Source organism: Palaemon carinicauda, chromosome 30 (genome assembly GCF_036898095.1).
Source record: "Palaemon carinicauda isolate YSFRI2023 chromosome 30, ASM3689809v2, whole genome shotgun sequence".
Taxonomy (NCBI): domain Eukaryota; kingdom Metazoa; phylum Arthropoda; class Malacostraca; order Decapoda; family Palaemonidae; genus Palaemon; species Palaemon carinicauda.
The window spans coordinates 40,256,763-40,280,545 of record NC_090754.1 but is presented as its reverse complement, the minus strand read 5'-3'; the positions used below and the strand labels follow the sequence as shown (position 1 = coordinate 40,280,545).

At 38.1% G+C, this 23,783-nt stretch overlaps 1 pseudogene; it reads left to right on the top strand.

The window, feature by feature from the left end:
- LOC137623497 (ionotropic receptor 93a-like) overlaps positions 1 to 23,783 on the top strand; it is a 30,100-nt pseudogene extending 6,317 nt beyond the window's left edge.

The following is a 23,783-nucleotide window of genomic DNA, read 5'->3' as shown; positions in this document are numbered from 1 at the left end:
TAATAATAATAATAATAATAATAATAACAGCAGCAGCAACAACAACAACAACAACAACAACAACAACAACAACAACAACAACAACAACAACAATAATAATAATAATAATAATAATAATAATTCGATCAGACATAAAATTAATCATATGAAACCAAGTAAGCTGCTCAAACAGAAAAACTCCTAATTGATTCTATAATTCTAACAAATGATTTTAATTTCTTCCAGTACAGCAAACCGAGACAGAAAATGGCGCTCACCACGAAATCTCTCCTGTTGTGGTGTCCATCGCCCATCTGTGGCCCAGCTGTTCCTATCTCCTCTTCACTGACGGCAGGACTCCAGGCTACGAAGCCCTGGTTAAGGTGAGGCGATGTCAGGTGGTACTTTAGGTGGCATATACTCACTCACCTACTCCATTCATTCATCGCCAGTGCCCAAGTGGCTGTTCATTCAGGGGGTGGTTGGGGGTGGGGGGGGTGGGGGGGAATCTGGGATGGTCTAATATGCACTGTTAAAAAAAGCCGCCATTTTAATCTGAAATTCTCCATAAAAATATAGTTCTCAGCCGTATTTCAGTAAAATACAGGCGATCGTAATTTTACCCTACTTTGTTATTATATTTTACGGGTTGGTGACACTAATATCACCCCTTTACGTCAATGTATCTGTTTTTAAAAAGGAAAAAACCCTGGAATAGATGTTGCCAGGCATTTACCGTTTTTATAATACACAATTTTAACAGTGGACTTCCTTTTGTGTTTTGTGCAAAAAGAAGGTTTGGGTCTGCGTTCGTCGTTTCCACTTGAGAAAATAATGTTCTTACGCGGTGTACTGCAGGCTTGGTTTAAGGGTCTGTGCGGCGTTTGTTGGTCCTGTATTTGCACCCACCTTTTAGCTTTCAACTGTATGTCCGTTCCCAGTTTATTCCTTACATCTTGCTCTCTATCCTCTGAGCCTGACTATAGTCCATTTCTTTTAGCGATGCATATTTGCACCGACTCGCAGCGGTGCTCTTTTAGCTCGGAAAAGTTTCCGGATCGCTGATTGGTTGGACAAAATCATTCTAACCAATTAGATAACAGGAAACTTTTCCGTACTAAAAGGGCACCGCCGCGAGTCGGTGCAAATCTGCCTCGCTAAAAGAAATGAACTATAGGATTCCACGGTGCAATTGCTGTGTTTTACTCTAGTTGCAGCCTGTCACTGAATGGACTGCCCGGTCCAAGTGACTCGTCATTTGTTCAAAATTTATGTTCAATTCCGGAAAAAAAAGTATTCTGAAAAGTCTATCTCGTTTTATTTCATTAAGATAAATAAGAAAAATTATTTGAAAAAACCGGTGTTACGTTCATCGTCATGAGATTATGAGAAAAGGTAATAAATCAGTCGCATATTCTTGATATTTACGAATCCCAAGAAACCTCATATAATGTAAAGTAATTGAAGTTAAATCTCTCTATCCCGTAAATTAATTTCACGATGATTTTGAAACGAATAATTGAAAACGTGATGGGGAAGAACAGTGTAAGCTTTAGAATTTTGTCGCTACACGTTTTAGAACAAAAAAGGCGATTGCTGTTATCATGTTTTCAAGATGGAAAGTTCTTTGGTAATTGAATTACGAAACCAAGAAAGGATTTTTATTAACTAAACTTATGTCGTCTGCTGCAAAACTGAAGAGTCAGTTGCGTTACAATAGGAAGTTGTATATAAACAAACAAAGATTTATTTTGTAATGAGAAAAATCAATACAATTGTTTTTCCTGTATGTGAAAGAGACATACTGTCAGACTTGGCGCTTGGCGGAAAATCAACGGACATTTTAATTTTCTTCTTTCTTTTCTACGGTTTTCATATGGACATCCAATCCTTCTCTGGGGAAACTTGCCCTTCAAGTACATAGATTTCGTTTTTACTATTTAAGTTTTACGCACACTATTAGTCAAAATACATGGAAGTCATTCAATTTACCACCGTTTCAACCTATCTCTCTCTCTCTCTCTCTCTCTCTCTCTCTCTCATAAACACTTATTCATCGCAATAATCTTTACCAAAACCAATCTTTAATCTGGCAGGAAATATCTGTAGAGTTTCACGGAGCTGCCATGTTCGACGCCTCTGTCGAAGCGACCAGCGCCAACTTCTCCGTGAGCGACTTAATCACCAGCGTCGCTCGTCAGGTAAGTCAATGGTTCCCTCTTTTGTGGAAGATGTCAAGTATTGCAGCATGTAGCAAATAAAACGAGCATATTTCATAATCAGGGATCATATTTATCAATTTAATATCAATATTTGTCTTGTGACCAGACCAGACTAACATGAATACTTTCTTTGGCAACGATTTTCTCTGTCTTTCGCTCTCTTTATATATATATATATATACATATATATATATATATATATATATATATATATATATATATATTGTATATATATATATATATATATATATATATACATATATATATATATATATATATATATATATATATATATATATATATATATATATATATATATATATATATATATATATATTGTATATATATATATATATATATATATATATTATACAATAATTTCCATATTAAATGAAAATAGGTTCGCCTCCACTTCCTGTGCGTCATAGTTGTAGTCGTGAGTGACGACCGAATTTTCCTGGAATCCTTCGCCGAGGCATCCCTAAAAAATCGTCTCCTCTCGGGGACCTCCACACTGATCGCCGTGGGTCGTCTGCGCCTTCCGGAGGTAGAGGCCCTTTCGGATCACTGGACTTTTACCATGTACAATGCAGTTGTCTTGATTCCGGACTTCGAAGGGACCAATGACAGGTGTGTTTCGTCTTGTATTACGTTATTTCGGGCTCTTGAATATTTAGATATAAAGTCATTTAAACGAGGTGTTTAACAGATGACATATATGTACGAAAACTACGAAAAAAATATATAAAAATTCTGCCTGTATCTTGTTTTAATAATTTGGAATGGCAATGTTTTATGGTAGAATTGCTTGCACATTGAAGAGTTGACTATTTTACGATAGTCAACTGGATTTAGCAATGCTGATGATAATCAAATGAAATATGCCCTAAGGCATCTGCCAAACCATATTTTTCCACTTCTTCTCTCTTTCATCTTTATATCATGACGCACTGGTAAATTAGTTAAGATTGATCAACGAAACACAGAATATATATAATGGAAAATTGATTATCAATCCATCGCAATCTATTCCAGATGGAATGTGTATTCGCATCTGCCTTTCACGGCCTCTGGAAGTCAATGGGTCAGACTGGGACACTGGCAGCGGTCTCGAGGTTTGACTCTGAAGGATGGAGGAGGAGGAGGAGGAGGAGGAGGAGGAGGAGGAGGAGGAGAAGGAGGAGCAGGAGGAAGAGGAGCAGGAGGAGCAGGAAGAGCAGACTGGCCTCTTCTGCCAAGGAAGTTCACAAAGTAAGAAGAAACTTACTTATATAAACTCACGTTGCTCTTTCCCTATCAGCCCTTTCGATATCAGTTTCTTATCAGTAAAAAAATGTACACCTATTTCCAAGAAAAATAACTTTTAATCATATTTTTGATGAAGGTAATCTCCCCTTTGTTTAATCCCACATTGGTCTTCAACTATCAATCCTTCTATCATCTAGTTCACTTCCATAATCAACAAATTAAGAACTTTTGTGCATTTCCACAGATTTGATTTTGTCATTTTACAAATGAAAATCAATAAGGGATAAATATCTTATACTTTCCTGTCAATGTTGATTCCCAATGTTAGTGCTGCTGTAGTCATATAGTAAATACCAATGAATTAATAATGAATGGAGTAATAAATTCTGTTTCTTAAGCTCTCTTTACAATTGGTTAACAAATGAGAGAGAGAGAGAGAGAGAGAGAGAGAGAGAGAGAGAGAGAGAGAGAGAGAGAGAGAGAGAGAGACGCCATAACCATGTGTAATTAAAATTAATGTCCTTTGACAGCTTGTACGGAGCCACCATCAATATCAGTGCCCTTCCTTACATTCCCTACTGGATGGAAGAGACGAATGCCAAGGGAGAGGTTGTGTCCTCGGGATCTGACAAACTCATGCTGGAGGCCATGCAGTCAACCCTCAACTTTACCACAAGAGCTTTGAATGTAACGTCGTGGGATGAGGTGAGAATTTGGGATTTTAAAATGCTGTGTGTAACCTTTTGCTTTCACTTCCCATCTGAAGCCCTCAAATTCTCTGAAAACAAGGTATGGTGAAACTATTAGCTTGACCAAATCCAAAGGATCTTTTAAGAGTCGCTCAATTATGAGTAAAATTCATCTTTAAGATTGTCAAAGTGGGTTTTCTTTGTTACTGTTATCTGAGTAAACAGAAGACCCGAATTTGTCTCAATTTTTTTTTTCATGAGAAAAAAATTACAATAAACAAGAAGTAGAAAAAGACTGTATTACACTAGGAGTATTCATTAGGGTGAAGAACTTTCTTTTACAGAATTCTTTTTGTCTAACATGTTTTCTTGGCAAGTTAAGATGTCAAGAATAAATATGATTTACCAATTGGTAAAATGAGTTCTTAGACACCCCGGCTAGCTACTTATCATACCCCCGACAATCAGTGATTGAGTATAGTACCAGCAAATATAACTTTAGTTTCTTCTTTCATAGTCTTGTTACTGCGAATTAATAGATCAAATTTTCAGAAATATCCCAAATATCTTTTGATTTAGATTAGCAAGACGCCGTGATTAATCACAGCATGTGCTAAGACGTCCTCCATATGTAGATGTGGAAGCTGTTAAGGTTTAAGGTTTAAAGGTCGCTCATGAATGGCAGAGGCAAGGGACAGTGGCATTACCCTAGCAATCAGGACAATGCCCTAGAGACTGACCATATATTATATGATCAGCGCCCAAGCCTCCTCTCCACTCAAGCTAGGACCAGGGAGGGCCAGGCAGTGGCTGCTGATGACTCAGCAGATAGACCTATAGGCTCCCCCAAACCCCCCAACCTTAGCTCACAAGGATGGTAAGGTTGCAGACACTAATGGCACTAATGAGTCTGAGCAGGACTCGAACCCCCGACTGGGAAACACCAGGCAGAAAAGTTACCGATCAGGCCACAGCAACCCTTAAAAGTCAGCGGATGAAGGGCTTCTAAGAAGTAATTCCCCAAATTATAAAAATCTACATTGATTTCCATTTTATTGGTAACTAGAGAACAAATTTGGAAATAAGAAGCCTTTGGAGGAAGATCTGTTAGATACTATAACTTTAGGTATTGGAGAATGTGGTATACAGTTGGCCCTCCTTATTCGAGCCTTTGGAGGAAGATCTATTAGATACTATGACTTTAGGTATTGGAGAATGTGGTATACAGTTGGCCCTCCTTATTCGAGGGGTCGTTCTTTGCGGATTTGGTCATTCGCAATACAGGAAACCGTATAACATATTAAATATATCACCTATTCACGTTTTCACAATAATTGCCCTCGCAGGTCAACATTTTCAAACCAAACACACAGAACATCCCAACTTTACAGCTAACACATGTAAACTATTCCGTGATATACCCTTTGTATAGTAATTATAGTACAGTAATAGAAATGATTAAAAGTTCATACAAACATTATGTTTAAGTAATATTTGATACATATGTAATATATAATGCTGATGAAAAATATAAACATGCTTTACTATTATTATTATTATTACTACTACTACTACTTGCTAAGCTACAACCCTAGTTGAAAAAGCAGGATGCTATAAGCCCAGTGGCTGCAAAAGGGAAAATAGTCCAGTGGGGAAAGGAAATAAGGAAAAACTACAAGAAGTTTAAGAACAATAATAACATTAAAATAAATCTTTCATATACAAACTATAAAAACTTGAAAATAACAAGTAGTTACAAATTTCAAAAACTTCAAAGCATGGTGTGGCGATCACTTTCGTGGTATGAATCAACTTACGTTGTACTGAAGCTGTGTTAATAATGTACAGTTACTTCTGTAAAGTAGTATGAACTAAAATGCGAAGATAGAAAGCATGTGAAAAGAATTTAGTGCAGTAATGTGGGTTACCTAGTTTCTGAAGCGGATTTTACACGGTCGAACACGATTCAACAGACAAGTGTTTGTAGTGACGTTCAAGCATGTGAATGGGGTATTTAGTTGTCGAACACGTTCCTCGAACGGTTCGAAGAAAGTCAGGTCTAGCCTAACTTTTGTGGGCGGGGCTTCATTGTCCACAAAACGTATGCATTTGTGACTGACTCCACCTCTTCGAACCGGTTGACAACCCGGTTCGACAAACAGTTCGACCGTGTAAATGCCGCTTTAGTCAACTGCAGATAGGTAATGGTCAGTGGATTGGTAGGTTATTAGTTGACCCACCCTAGGGCAGCATGCAATTGGTGGTAGGTAATGATTTGCGGATTCTTGCTTTTCGCGCCTGACTCTGTTACCTAACCCCCGCGAATAAGGAGGGCTGACTGCTATATATCTGTAAGATCTTACTTTGGAATGATCTCCTCTAGCATATGACAGTAAGTAGATTTGCTTTTAATTTTATAGCAAGGTGTTACTAAGAAACCTATTTCATTATGTACAGTAAGTGTTTGTTGCAAGTGTGAACCAAAATACAGTACTATAGGAATCAAGGACCCCACAATGAAGTTGGGAGTACAAGGAATAACAACAATAACCCAGTTTACCGTTTTTATTTTATTTTATTTTATTTTTTTATCAAATGTGCACTGATCATAAATTATAATTGAAAAAATACCTAGAATCTTTAAAAAATTACCATGTAATTACAGAGTCCTTCTGTGGGCCCTGTGGTAAGGGTGTAAGAATACTAACACCATATGTGCGTGTCATTGAAAGCAACTAAAAGGACATCTGTAGCCTTGTAGTCTTGTTTTTTAGCAAAGGGCTAGGCCCGCTGGCAAAAACTGTGGAAACTGCTATCTTGCAGTTTGACTATTTAGTCAAAGGCTAGGCCCATACTCAATAACTGTGGTTAACGACTGCAAGGATATGCGATCATAAAACGCCTCTATCAAATTATGAACCATGCCTGATGCTATTACAAATGTGGATGCGGCTAGGACGTCCCTTGTAAGCGACGTGCGTCAGGATTCCCCTACTGGCATGATAAATGGACGAGGGGTACCGCAGGTTTCACGACAGTGGTCAAAGAAGTCAGTGACAGAATGGAAAATCAGAGCAAGTGCTTAGAATGTTGGCACACTGACGGGAGAATTGAGGGAGATAGTGGATGTGATAGAGAGGAGAAAGATAGATGTCTTGTGTCTGCAGGAGACTAGATAGAAAGGAAATGGAACTAGTGAGAAAGAAGAGGGAAGAAATGGAGTTGGGGTCATAGTAGGTAATAACTGGAAATTAAAAGTGGTAGAAGTATAAAAAGAATAAGTAATAGGCTTTTAAAGATCCCCAATGATAATAGGGGACCAGTTAATAAATATAATTTCAGCATATGCCCCTCAGTGGATTGTCAAGAACAAGAAAAAGAGTTATTTAGACAAGAGTGTGAGGCTGCAATTAGAACAGTGAAAGGGGAAGAGAAGCTAATTCGGAGCAGACATGAATGGTAGAGTGGGGAAGAGAAGGGATGGATATGAGAAGGTACGTGGAGGACATGGTTTAGGAATTAGAAATGAGGAAGGGGAGTATGAATTAGAGATGGCTCAGAGTTTTGAATTGGCATGTATGAACACCTGGTTTCACAAGCTGGATAACCATCTGATAACCTATGAAAGTGGGGGAGTAGAAAGCCAAATAGATTACATATTGGCTACAGGAGCAGACAAGAAAAATTTAATGAAGTGTAAAGTGAATTTTGGGGAAGCTTGTGTTAAACAGCATATAATGATAGTGTTGGATCTTAAAATGCTAGGTAGAAAACCCAAGAAGATAAAGAGGAGATCTAGAATTAAGGTTTTGGACTTTAAGGGAGAAAATTGTGAGCAATTTAGGAGGATTGTGAGAGAGAGAGAGAGAGAGAGAGAGAGAGAGAGAGAGAGAGAGAGAGAGAGAGAGAGAGAGAGAGAGAGAGAGATGGCTGGAAAGGTTGTACTTGGAGATTGGACAGGGTAACAGTGGAAAATATCTGGTTGGGTTCGACAGAAATATCTGTAGGGAGAACGGATGAATTGGTAGGAAGAACCAGCGGATAAGGTGTGTCGAAAGGAGAAAAGTGGGGGACAGAGAGGTGCAAGAATCAGTTAAAAGAAAATGAAAGGCATTTAAGGACTGGAAAGAAAGATAGGTACAGTTAGAATCAAAAGAACGCCGACACTCGGGGGAAATTTTTCGTCAGATGTCTCTATTGTTTCCATGACAAAACAGACAAGGTGTTGCTCTTCTTACTACCTCTACGACATGGGCGGAGTCTTCTCCAACCTTAGCGAACCAAAGACAGTAAAGGGCTGTCTTTGTTAGCAAAAGCATACAAAAGTTACAAATCGAGTTGCCATATTTCAATTCTTTATTATCATTTGACGCCTCAAATATCCACGGTAAATACAAAACACATATATATATATATATATATATATATATATAATATATATATATATATATATATATATATATATATATATATATATATATATATATATATATATATATATATATATATATATATATATATATATATATGTGTGTGTGTGTAATACCAATTTTCGTGCCAGTTTCTCGAACCAGGGTTCGATTCCCCGGCCGAACAGAAGTTATTATTTCTTGGGTTGATTTCCCCTTGGTTCTCTGATCCCGAGGTATAGAGAGAATCCAGATATTAAGGGAGTATAATATAAGGCTTATATAAATATGAAAAACACGTCTAAATGTGCAAAATTTATCATTGTATATATGTATATATATATATATATATATATATATATATATATATATATACACTGTATATGTGTAATATATATATATATATATATATATATATATATATATATATATATATATATATATATATATATATATATATATGCAGAAGAACCACAGGGAAAATGAAAATACAGAATATACACTTGAGTCCTGACTAGTTTCGTGATACTTCCTCTGAGGAAGTATCACGAAACTAGTCAGGACTCAAGTGTATATTCTGTATTTTCATTTTCCCTGTGGTTCTTCTGCATCTGAGCATCACGTTTTCCTGTGATTTTTACGCATATATATATATATATATATATATATATATATATATATATATATATATATATATATATATATATATATATATATATGCGCGTGTGTGTGTAGAAATCACAAAAGCTAACACACGATGAGCATAAAATAATCAAGTATTATAGCCACGAAAGGAAAAAAGGAAAACACAAACTTAGTTCTCCTTTTATGACTATATATATATATATATATATATATATATATATATATATATATATATATATATATATATATAAATATATATATTTATATATAAATATATATATATACATATATATATATATATATATATATATATATATATATATATATATATATATATGCATGCATATATACATACATACATATGCTTATAAGTCACTAAATAGCGCGTGACAATATATTCAGCCAAGGCCACAGGAAAAATAAAAGAAGGCGTACCGAGCGCTTTCGTTTTATTTCAACGCATTGTAAGGAGCGCTCGGTACGCCTTCTTTTATTTTTCCTTTGGCCTTGGCTGAATACATACATACATATATATAATTTGATAACTTGAAGAAAATAGCAGACAACTTAAGAGCTAAGAAATCAGTGGTCTTTATAAAAAACGAAGGAAAAATAGCATTTGGGTCTACACCTCCTTAAGCATCAACATGCACGAAGAGTGTCTTAATTGCATAGGAAAACAGGAATGAGGAAGACCTAGTTTCTTAATACTCTACTTACTGTCTGTTATGGTCAGCTATATCTAAACGTAATTATACGAAATCCCCTTTAATGTTTTATTCCACCATGAATTAATTTATCATAGAAATTAGCAACATAGTAACAGGTAAGAAAATAATACCCAGCAAACACACACACACACATATATATATATATATATATATATATATATATATATATATATATATATATATATATATATATATATATATATATATATATATATATATACACGTGTGCGAACGTGTTAAGGTACCCCGTTCCTACTCTTCCCTTAAGCTAACTTTCGTTTTGACGTCCCGATTGCGTATCAATCTTTTAGGAGTCCTTTCCTCTTAGTATTCGTTTGACCAGTTCCTCTCCTCCTGCCGTTGCGCTTCTTGACCGAATTTCTTTTGACAAACATCTTGAAGTCGTTTCATAACGACAGAACCCAATTGAACCATTGATCCCTTTGCAATTTAAATATTCTTTTTGTATCTTTTAAAAGTTGTTACTTGTGTTGGATGACACGAACACTGACGACAGACAGATGGTGATGAGTCTGACACAAAATGACGACCGAAGCTGGAGCCCGAAGTTCAAACCGGGGCGCAGTAAACCAGAAATCTCCGATCCCAAACCCGTTCTTTCGTCGGTCCTAGATTTTTCTTATAAGCACGTGCTAACAGGAAGACGTCAAATTGGAGAGTCTCTCCTTAGAAGTTCTTTCTTTTAGAGGAAAACAAATTACTTAAGATTGAAGAATTTTAGCTTTCTCTGGTCCTTTAATATTTTCTACTTCTGTGTAGTTTCCGCCTTACTCTGCACAATCTTTATTTTTGGATCTTCAACATTACGGACTTTACTTTCTCATTACAAATCCGCACAATCGTAAAGTGATCAACAAATAATTAGTTCTCCTTTTCGGATTCATTATTTCTTCTCTCCCGTTCTCCTTCCTGTCTCCCTCTTCTTCCTGTATTTTCCGTCCAAATTCTTTCAAATAAATCCATTATTAGTCTTGAAGATTCTTGTTTAGCTTTTCATAACTGCCTTCCTGATTCCACTTGTTGATATCTTTTAGACGGTGTATTTTGGTTTTCTTCCAAAGTCGCAGAATCAATAATTCTCTTAACTTTCACCAAAGCATTTTCTGCATCACCCAAATCTTGTTTCCTTTTTCATGGCCTCAGAGGCAAGTCGGTGATAAAATCTTGCAAATTTGGGTTGATCAATAAAACGATTGAAACTATCTTTTATTTTTTCTAACAATCCTGCTCAAGACGAATGACAATTTGAATCTGATTTGGAAATCCACAGGTATTCCAAATTTCTCCTAACAGAGGGACCAAGAATCTTTTACAGCTCTGATAAGAAAGCATTCAACTTTCCTATTGATGAAGAAAAACAAATTGGAGTCGAACAACGAGTTAGGAGAATTTTGAAAACTTTCGGATTTGGTCCTTCAATATATTCTACTTCTGTGCAATTTCCGCCTTATTCTGCACAATCTTTATTTTTGGATCTTCAACATTATGGGCTATACTTACTCATTTCAAATCCGCACAATTGTAAACTGATCAACAAGTAATAACTAGTTCTCCTTTTCGGATGCTTCATTTCTTCTCTCCCGTTCTCTTTCCTGTCTCCCTCTTCTTCCTGTATTTTCTGTCCAAATCCTTTCAAATAAATCATTTATTAGTCTTCAAGATTCTTGTTTTCCTTTTCATGACTGCCTTCCTGATTCCACTTTTCGTTAATCCCTTTCTTCTTAGAAGAAAGAAGTCTTCAAAACAAGAATCTTGAAGACTTCTTCTTCCTCATAGAGAGAAGGAAGAAGTCTTCAACATCCTTGTTTTGCTTTTCATGACTGCCTTCCTGATTCCACTTGTCGTTGATCCCTTTCTTCTTAGAAGAAAGAAGTCTTCAAAACAAGAATCTTGAAGACTTCTTCTTTCTCTCCATGAGGAAGTAGAAGTCTTCAAAACAAGTATCTTGAAGACTTCTTCTTTCTCTCCATGAGGAAGAAGAAGTCTTCAAAACAAGTATCTTGAAGACTTCTTCTTCCTCATGGAGAGAAAGAAGAAGTCTTTAAGATTCTTGTTTTGTTTTCATGACTGCCTACCTGATTCCACTTTTCGTTGATCCCTTTCTTCTTAGAAGAAAGAAGTCTTCAAAACAAGAATCCTGAAGACTTCTTCTTCCTCATAAAGAAAGAGAAGAAGTCTTCAAGATTCTTGTTTTGCTTTTCATGACTGCCTTCCTAATTCCACCCTTCATGTTTTTTTAAAAATAAGCTAGATACAGCAACTCTCAATTGTTGGCTGGGCGGGGTGCCCCCCTTCCTGCTAGCCCAGAGGGTCTCCCCCTTCCCGCTGGCAGGGCGGGGCTCCCCCCCTTCCCGCTGGCAGGGCGGGGCTCCCCCCTTCCCGCTGGCAGGGCGAGGCTCCCTCCTGCCCGCTGGCAGGGCGGGGCTCCCCCCTGCCCGCTGGCAGGGCGGGGCTCCCCCCTGCCCGCTGGCAGGGCGGGGCTCCCCCCTGCCCGCTGGCAGGGCGGGGCTCCCCCCTGCCCGCTGGCAGGGCGGGGCTCCCCCCTGCCCGCTGGCAGGGCGGGGCTCCCCCCTGCCCGGTGGTAGGGCGGGGCTCCCCCCTGCCCACTGGCAGGGTGGGGCTCTCCCCTTCCCGCTGGCAAAATCTTTCATCCATATATATATATATATATATATATATATATATATATATATATATATATATATATATATATATATATATGTGTGTGTGTGTGTGTGTGTGTGTATATAATATATGTGTGTATATAATATATGTATATATATATATATATATATCATCAAGTTTACACCCCCCACATACATAAAACTCAATTTTAAAATAAATATCATCTTGAGAAACATTACAAGTTCAATTCTCTAGAGCCATGATGTGCGTGAAGTGAATCTTTATCTCACTAAGAGTTGGAATTGTTGAAAGACAAACAGGCAAGAATGGAAGTAATAGGAAGTAATAATGTTGTTTCTGGAAGGGTTGCAAGATTTTGGTAGGTTTGAATAAATGGATAAATTCCAGGAATTTAGAAGGTAAGAAGAACTAATTACATTTAATAAATCCAAACAAATATCTTGCAATTCCAAATTATAAAAGGGCTTAGTGCGCGGGCAAATATTCACCTTGTCAGAACTGAAAATTTACGTTTTGGTCCAATTGTTATTATTATTATTATTATTATTATTATTATTATTATTATTATTATTATTATTATTATTATTATTATTACCTCCGCCAAGGAGGACATGTTTTCACCTCTGTCTATTCGTTTGTCACCGACCTAACTCAAAAAGTTACGGGCGAATTTTGACTAACGTACTATAAATATATCAAAAACGATGTATTCAGGCCGAATCTCTCTCTCTCTCTCTCTCTCTCTCTCTCTCTCTCTCTCTCTCTCTGAATGTCACTTAGGCGGGCATATCTCATGTATGGTGGTTTTGTTATTATTATTTTACATCGAACCTTATCTGAAAGTACTTTTTCTTTCATCCGTGACTTGAACAAGACTAATGTCGAAATAATCTAATGTAGCTGTTAACAGAAGGAATATTTTAGCTGCGATACTCCAATAATTTCTACACGATTTTGTGTGATTCATGATATATATGTATATATATATATATATATATATATATATATATATATATATATATATATATATATACATATATATATATATATATATGTATGTATGTATGTGTGTATTTAGTATTTGCAGTGGATATTCGAAACGTCAAATAATAAAATAGAATGAGATATGACAACTCGATTTGTAAAATTTTAATGCTTTCACTAGCAAAAACACCCCTTTGCTGTCTTTGATTCGTTAAGGTTGGAGAGGGTTCCGCCCATTTCATAGTAGTAGTAAGAAGAGCAACACCTTGCCTGTTTTGTCAGGGAACACTAGAGACATCTGACGAAAGATTTCTAACTGTACAGGGAGCAGAAGAACGGTACAGAGGAAAAAATATTCTAGGAGGAAAGTAGGGATATCACTATTATTATTATTATTAGTTGGAAAAGCAGAATGTTATAAGCCAGTGGACCCAACAGGGAAAATAGCCCAGTGAGGAAAGGAAACAAGAAAAAATAGAATGTTTTAAGAACAGTAACAACATTAGAATAAATATCTCCTTTATAAGCTATAAAAACTTTAACAAAACAAGAGGAAGAGAAATTAGATAGAATAGTGTGCCCGAGTGTACCCTCAAGCAAGAGAACTCTAACCAAAAACAGTGGAAGACCATGGAACAGAGGCTATGGCACTACCTAAGACTAGAGAATAATGGTTTGATTTTGGAGTGTCCTTCCCCTAGAAGATCTGCTTACCATAGCTAAGAGTCTCTTCCAACCTTACCAAGAGGAGAGTAGCCACTGAACAATTACAGTGCAGTAGTTAACCCGTTGGGTGAGGAACAATTGTTTGGTAACCTCAGTGTTGTCCGGTGTAAGAGGACAGAGGAGAATCTGTAAAGAATATGCCAGACTATTCGGTGTATGTGTAGGCAAACGGAGAGTGAACAGTAACCAGAGAGAAGGACCCGATGTTGTACTGTCTGGCCAGTCAAAGGACCTTATAACTCTCTAGTGGTAGTATGTCAAGAGTGGTAGAGCAGTTAAATGAAAGGCTAGGAACAAAGGAAGGAGAAAAGGCTATCTATAAGATTTCAAACTTGTTAAAAGGGCAAAGACAGGATTTGGGATTTGGGGCAATTATCAGGAATAGGGATGGAAATATATTGCATAGGTATGATGACATTAAAAGGAGATAGAGAGAATATCATGAATAACTACTGAATACTAAAAATGAGAAAAAGGAGCAGGGAGAAGTAAAAGAGGTGGAGGGGCCAGTGATAGGGGTACGGAATACAGAAGTGAAGCGGGAATTGAGTAAAATGAAGAATGGTAAAGCACCAGGCCCATCAGTTTCAAATTGAAATGGCCAAGATACTAGCTACAGAGGGGGAAGAATGGATGCTGGATCTATTGAGAGCAATATGGGAAAAGGAAATAATGCCTAAAGACGAGGAGGAGAGTCTATCGGTATCTTTATTTAAGCAGAAAGGTGACATCACGAAATGCAGTAACTACAAGGGAATTAAACTATCAGAGCATGGTTTGGAAGTTTTAGAGAAGGTACTAGATGAGAGATTGAGAGTTTGTAAAGATTGGGAGACAGCAGTATGGATTCATAAGGGGAAGAGGGACTGTGGATGCCATCTTTATACTGTATTAAGGCAGTTACAGGAAAAGAGACTAGAGGAAAGCCAGATGATCTTCTGTGCTTTTGTAGATTTAGAAAAGGCTTATGATAGAATACCAAGAGAATTGATGTTTTGGTGCTTGAAGAAGAGGAAAGTTCTAGAGAAGAAAATGGTAAAGATTATATAAAAATGAACAAGGGCAACAGTAATAACAGCTGTTGGAGAGACAGAAACCTTTGAAGTCATTGTTGGATTACACCAAGGGACAGCATTAAGCCCGTTTTTGTTTGTCTTAGACATCTTAAGTGAAGGGGCCAGAAATGAAGAGTTGTGGGAGTTGCCATATGAGGATGATATGGTGATTACTTCTGGTGTGACGAGCCGTGAGAAGGTTGTAACTCAAAGACAGGTTGAAAGCAACTGAGTGAATTTATTATAGAACACTCTCCTTTATATACAAAAGCTCAGGGCAACAAGAATTTTCATGTTTAAAATTGACACCGTTACCGATGAGGAAGAACAGACATTTTTATTCAGGTTCTTTTTAGGGCGAGGGGAGAGCGAAGATACAAGCAATACTGTATATACACAAAATGAAGCATGTGCGATCGTGTGACACTCGGTTGGTACATGGCTCCCCCCCTAAAAATGACATACTGAACATGTTAAATAGGTGCCCTGAATCTGGAGAAGTAGTAGTTAAAACTGAGCCGATTAGCGGCAGTGAGTGGCTGTAGAAGTTGTTGGTTGAGGCGCGAGTGAGTGGTGGATGATGGGTGGCTTTGTTGCCGCTCCGGCTCGTCACGGGGTAGGCGAGTGTGTCCTACGGCATTCATGGGCATGTGTGTACTACGGCATTCATAGGCGTGTGTGTCCTACGGCATTCATAGGCGTGTGTGTCCTACGGCATTCATAGGCCTACGGCATTCATAGGCGAGTGTGTCCTACGGCATTCATAGGCATGTGTGTCCTACGGCATTCATAGGCATGTGTGTCCTACGGCATTCATAGGCGTGTATGTCCTACGGCATTCATAGGCGTGTGTGTCCTACGGCATTCACGTCAGCTTCGGTTGAAGTTGAATAGGTGTCCTCTTCGTCACGAGTGGAGGCGTTGATGGAGGTTTTGATGGTCATGAAGTGGCTGTCCATAAGGGCGTCGGCTTTGGTCATCAAGTCCTTTATGGGTAAACTATCGACATCGGGTATGGCAGCGCGTACAGGTTTGGGTAAACGGTTTACCCAAAGGGCATGAAATAGGTTCACATCACGAGGAGAGCCATCCGCGGCAGGTTGCAGGCGAGTAATACTGGTAATTTTCCCGAGGGTGAGCGAAGCTCTTTGGTCCCCTAACGGTTGTTGAGAGCTGAAAAAGCGTTGCTATACTGGCGGCTGCCGACGGCGAGTACTGCTGCAGAAGGTATGCGTTGACGGCGTCATAGTAACGGTGAGAAGGCGGGAGGAGCGGGTCACTCCGGGGTCACCAATGTGACGTGCCGTGAGAAGGTTGTGACTCAACGACAGGTTGAAAGCAACTGAGTGAGTTTATTATAGAACACTCTCCTTTATATACAAAAGCTCAGGGTATCAAGAATTTTCATGTTTAAAATTGACACCGTTACCGATGAGGAAAAACAGACATGTTTATTCAGGTTCTTTTTAGTGCGAGGGGAGAGTGAAGATACAAGCAATATATACACAAAATGAAGTATGTGCGATCGTGTGACACACGGTTGGTACACTGGAAATGAAGAACTACAGAGAATGAAGAGTGGTAAGAAACTTTGGAAAGGGGTGGCTTGAGTATATGTGAATAAGACTGAGCACTAAGGAAGGTAGGGTGAGGATAGCTATACATGAAAGTAGAGGAGCTGTTGAGGAAAAGTTATAAAACAGGTAGAACAATTTAGATACTTGGGACTTACTATCAATCAGGAGGAGGATGGGAGGCTGAACTTTAGAATAGGATAAAAGCGGCATGGGGAAAATGGAGGGAGGTGGCAGGAGTGGTATGTGATAGGAAAATTCCAATCAAGGTAAAAGTCAAGATCTATAGCACAGTAATAAGACCAGTGTTAATGTAGGGATCAGAAACTTGGGATTTTAGACGAAAAGAGAATGCAAAGCTTAAGAGAACAGAGATGTGAATGCAAAGGTGGATTATGGGAATATCACTGCTTGAAAGATTGGAAAATGATGAAATAAGGAGAATGGCAAGTGTTGTAAAGGTTACAAAGATAATAAGTGTCACACCTATGGTATGGCCACATGTTGAGGATGGTTGGTGGAGAGGGGTTGAGGAAGGCTTGGGAGGAATCTTTTGAGGGGAAGATTAAGAAGGATGCAGAGAATTAGATGGAAAGATAAGGTGAAGGATGATATGGATGAGAAGAGGTTTGGTGGAAGAGGATGCCTTTGATAGTAGGCATTGGGGATGGAGCATCAGGCAACCATCCCCTTAATGTAGGGATAATGGTGGGGAAGAAGGAGAATTATAGAGTTCGTCTGTGGTATATCATTTCTGGGTTAGTTTGTCTACTTTTAATGGTTTGTTTACTAGAATTATTCAAAGTAGTCAATTAATTTCAGACCTTTCAACGATTTTAGGCTCTTCAATCTAACAGTGCTTGTCTTTGCAGGTCACTTAAAACTAAAACTGGATCTATTCCAAGGTCATTTAACGCTAAAAGTTAATGTTTTTACAGGTAGTTCAGCGGGTATCGGAGCGCAAAGCTTGGACTGCACCTATCATACACGCTGTGTATCCAGCAAGACTAAAGAGATTCGATTTTACCAGGACTTACGAACATGACATTAACCTGGCTTTTGTCATGGCGAAGCCTGTTCTGGAACCTAAATGGCAGAGTCTCTACTACCCTCTAACCAATGAAGTTTGGCTTTGCATACTCGCTACACTTCTGATAGTGTCCTTGGGATTGATTGGGGTATGTCACAGCTTGCCTTTTTTCGAGTCAGTCCGCTGTAGGGGTTTTTTCTTCAGCCAGAGTTTTATGGGTGAAAAAGCTGCTGTCTAATTTATAATTTAAACGAACAATGAAAAAATATGCTGTACTTGGAAAATAGATTCATAACCTAAGCCATACTATGTATTGTTCAAGAAATATGTATTGTTTTAATATTTTTTGTCAGGTTATCAGAGGATATGAGATACTTCGAGAAATTAAGGGGCATTCCCCAGGCCCCATCATTCTGAAAGTATTGGGAACGCTTCTGGGTCAGGGGTTAAGCGATCGTTTACCTGTGTCAGTCTCCACGAGACTTTTGCTGATCCTTTGGCTGATCTTCGCCTTCATAGTGGGAACAGTTTACAAAGGAAATTTGGTGGCTTCTATTGTTGCACCCAGATACCCTCCCAGACCAGAGACCTTGGAAGAATTAGTGAAAGTGGTTAAAAGGTAACAACAGATTGTAAAACATATTGATAATCATGATTTCCATTTCTATCTATAATGCGTAAAGACTTAAGTATTTTGTAAGATGGTACAGTATGGTATTACTATTTTGGCCTGATATTTCCCAAACGATTTTACCTTCTTCTCTTACAGGGTAACGATGCCGTATTTTGGAGACACACTTCGAGACCTGCTGAGGAATTCTGAGACAAGTTCACTGAGAGCTTTAGGTAACATGATGGAATTAGGCTACGATATTGATGAAGGTCTCAGATTGACTCTCAACAACAGGTAAGGATAAGTAAAGAGGATTGAAAAGATTTATGGTTCTTTTACCTTCTCTTCTTCTAAGAGCCTTATGAGGCAGTTCTATTGCTTTATATCTTTTCAAGGATTACCTTCCTTTCCTTTCGTTTTTTTTTTTTCTTAGGATTCATTCTACAAAAGTTTGTGATGTTTCAAATGTTATTATCCTTTGCAGTTAAAAGAACGTAGTTCACACGAGTAAGTTAAGGTGGTACTGCCCAGTCTTTGTAAATATGATTTTATTTTTATATTCCGATGACATCCTAATTATCCAGTCATTCAGATTACAAATGATGTGATCTGAAGAAAAGTTGAAATCTCCATATCAAATTTTATTTTCCTTTTCTAAAAGCACTATAACAGATTACAAGCACTGATCTTTACTACGATACCATAGCCAGTAGACCTATCCAAAGAGTTAATATTTTCGGGGGGATGGGCTGCTAAGAAGAAGAGGGTTAACTGCTATGGTCTAAGTAAATCTCTTAATAAGCATTCCTCCCATTCATATTTTTTTTTTTTTTTTTTTTTGGTGCCTATCCCAGTACTGAGTCTCTGTGGAGGAGTACTGTCTTCAGTGCGACCTGTATAGTACACCATGAATAATAGTCCTTTCCATTGACTCATCTCTCTCCAGACTGCAAAACCTCGTCGAAGTTTTGCTGTCCAATTATATCAGAACATTCTTCAGCACAACCCTAAGAGTCTGAATATTCAAATGGTTGGGTAACCTAAGAGAAATAACAATACAGCAGAGTATCATTAGATTTAGCTCCGACTTGAACATTTCAAGAAAGAACTACACTCACTTGTTTGGAAATAAACACATCAATATGATAAGGTCTTTGGACCATTCTTAATCAAAGCCATCAATGGCCATTGATGTTATAATGACAGACTGAAAATTACCAATCTTAATCATATCTAACTTGGTTGATTCACTTTCACCATATAGTCCGTTCATAGATCGCATGGATCTTTTCTTAGACTAGAAGTCATAGCCCTCAAAGCATATAGTTTTACTGCCATGCTACAACCTGGACCCACATTCTCATCCGGACAACCACAGTGGATGTGGAAAATAACATTATTATAAGGTAGGAGTCACTGACTCACACATCCAGACTACCCTGAGGTCGACTGACCTGGAGACCTAACTACTAAATAGCTAGTAAAGGATTGCAGCTGATAAGTATTGAAGAAATTTGCTAAGTCAAGACTAGTAAGAGGAACAGCAATGAAAATGGTGGAAAGTCACTCAGGAAATTTCCAACATTGCACAGTATTCTAGAAGTTTTATTACACCTGTAACCAGATTGTGAATGATCTTCCTAATCTGGTGGTTAAATTGGTGGAACTTAAGACGTTCAAACTTGCAGCAAATACTTTTATGTTGAACAGGTTGACACAAGTCTCTCTTCATAGTTTATATATAACAGATGTATTTTAACGTTGTTACTGATTTTAAGATCTTTTATATACTTTATCTATTACTTCTCATAAATAGTTTATTTGTTCCCTTATTCCCTTTCCTTTTCCAAGTTGAAGCCCTAAGGCTTACAGCATCCTGATTTTCCAGCTAGGGCTGTAGTTTAGTAAGTATTAAGTTTATTGTAGGCAGCACGTTTTATGGGAATACAAAAGACTAATACAGAAGGATAATAAAAAGCTAATTCTGGAATGTCCATAAAGAAAAAGAAAATAATGCCCAGTGGTTTCCATCATAATATGAATAGTTTAATGTTGAAGGCACACCATGTAGCCTTTATAATTTCAACCAAAATAGCACCATATTTATTTGACTTCTAGATATCCTCATCTGGGTTCACTTCGTTTCCTCCAGTATCAAGTGGCCGAGCATTACACGGAGGCCGACGGCACGTCCCCTCTCTACTTGGGCAGGGAAGGGGTCATGCCCATCCTCAACGCGTGGCCCATACCCCACGATGCCCCTTTCAAAGAAGACCTCGATTTCGTCATATTGGCCCTGATAGAGGTGAAGGTTGTTCGTGGTCCTCGTTTGGTCTAGTTTGAAACCAAATCACTGGGGGTATGATTTGAGCTTGAATTATCTATCTCATTATCTATCTATTTGCTTCCCAATACACGAGGGTTTCATATTAGGTTGAATCATATGGGAGACTTTAACAGGATTAAAGCATATTAGTAAATTACTTTTAAAGGATTCACTAATTCAAACAATCAACTGGAGACTAACAGGATTAAAGCATATTAGTAAATTACTTTTAAAGGATTCACTAATTCAAACAATCAACTGGAGACTAACAGGATTAAAGCATATTAGTAAATTACTTTTAAAGGATTCACAATCAACTGCGCACATTCTTTGCACATTGTACTCTAGGTTTTTAATTTCTAATTAATCTTTTATGCTTTCGATGAAAACCTTAAATAAAATTTCTGGGAAAAGCTTCCAATCAACTATTGGAACAGTTCAGTAATAATCGACCACATTATTTGGGAACTAAAGGGCTAAGAGTTTTATTTCCGCCTGTCTCTCAGTATGTTACCTGATCTTAGTAGTGAAATGTTCAGTGAAAATAATTCCCTCTTTTACGCTTCAATTCACTTTAACCGTATAGTTTTACTACCATGCTTCATCCTGGACCTAGAATCTCACACTGCCAACCACAGAGGCTGTGGATGAAACATTACTGTATCTCCCGAGATTTAAAATCAGAATTTTGCTGTCATGTAAGGGGATACACCTTGATATATTCAGCAAAGCTGTTATGGTCATGGGTACACCCATATTATAGTCAATTCTTTTTAGCGAGGCAGATTTGCACCGACTCGCAGGGGTGCCCTTTTCGTTCGGAAAAGTTTCCTGATCGCTGATTGGTTGGACAAGATAATTCTAACCAATCAGATAGCCGGAAACTTTTCCGAGCCAAAAGGGCACCGCTGCGAGTCAGTGCAAATGCGTCTCATTAAAAAAAAATTGAGTATAGGTCCCTTTGCTGTGAGAGATCAGACTAAAAAACATCCCACCATCACCAATCTGCAGCTGAAAATGAAAATGGCCTTATCCTGCAGCTAACTAAAAACGGCGCACTTGTTGTTGTTGTTGTTGTTGTTGTTGTTGTTGTAAGGCTACATTAATCTGATATAAACGACCAAAGATGACATTGCCCATTTCATGTGTCTTCTTCTTCTTTGTCTGCAAAAGAAGAAGACACATGAAATTGGCAATGCCATCTATAGTCGATTATATTAGATTAATGCAGCTGTAATACAACAAGTGCGCCGTTTTTAGTTAACTGCAGGACAATGCCTTTTTCATTTTCATCACCATGCTGGCCAGCTGCACAGTGGTGATGGTGGGATGTTTTAGTCTGATTCCATTTCTTTTAGCGATGCATATTTGCACCGACTCGCGGCGGTGCCCTTTTAGCTCGGAAAAGTTTCCTGATCGCTGATTGGTTAGAATTATCTTGTCCAACCAATCAGCGAACCGGAAACTTTTTCGAGCTAAAAGGGCACCGCTGCGAGTCTGTGCAAATATGCATCGCTAAAAGAAATGGACTATAGTATGACCCATGACCATGTGTAATACTTTGTTTTCATAACATTAACTAAAAAGTTTTTCCTCCAGCCACCTAGCATCATTATTGATTTCCAGACTCCCTTGATAACGGATAAATGTACAAATCGGTGGTGTGTTGAGAGATTTTGATAGCAAAATAATTTAAATATTAAATAGTATCTATCTGCTCTTCGTCTCTTCAATTATGTTTTCATTACCTGATGTTCTCTAATGCCATGGGGTGAAGCCATTTAGCCAATGTTCTCGAATCTCGGGCTGCGTCGTAGCTTCTGTGCCTTGGCCCTGCAATTCACTCTATCATATTCTTTTCTTTGCTTTCCAATAGATATCCAAAGCTGTTTGTTATTCACTACTACTGTACACGACCCGTCAAAAATAACTGCTGAATATTTATATAGATATGTACACATACAGATTCAACCCTTCCCACGCTCTCACTCCTACCCAAGGGACGGGGAGAGACCGAGTAATCATACGTATGCCAATGTCACTCAGTGTGACATAAATAATATATAATTACATATATAGCAAGATACTTGTTCTTTATTATTTAGGGGAGATGAATGTTTTTTCACTCCTAGATTTCTTCATCATTTTTGTAATAATTCAAGGTGTTAATTTTCTAATGTGAATGTTTGCAACGTATGAATAATAGTAAATAATATTCATAGTTGCTTCCTTAAGCCAGGTAAAGCCCATTTAGCCAGTGTTTTCGAATTCTGGGCTATGTCATAGCCTATATATTGGCCCTCCATTTTTCTCTCCCAGTTTTTTTTCCTTAGATTTTTAAGCTATTTTAATATGTAGTATGAATTTTATTTGCACTCCTAGAGTTCTTTGTTATATTTGTGATTATTCTTGGCGTACATCTTTTGAATGAAAATATTTACCTCCATAGTAATATATCATTAACTCTATTAACTATATCTTCCTCTAAGCCTAACCTAACTCTTGCAGGGAGGCATCTACAACAAGTGGATGTTGGACTGGCTGGACGAGGCGAAGAAGGTCGGCCGCCAGAGACGGAGGAGGCAGCTGGAAGAAGAGGCGGGCCTGGAAAGCAGTGGACAGGGGAACCTCCTCACGGAAGCCCCAAAGGACGATAAGCTCAAAGATCTATCTATCGAGACAGCGTTGGCTCTGACCATCGTCCATTTCCAGGGACCTCTTATGATCCTAGCCTTCGGATTTGCTTTCGCTGGAATGACCTTTATAGCGGAGAGCTTCGCCCTCTCCTACTCATCTGCTAAGGGCCCGTGGCCCTTAGACTCAAGCTGAAGGAACAGACTATAGAAAAATCATTCCCGGCTTCGCAAAATGGAATGCCATTTTGA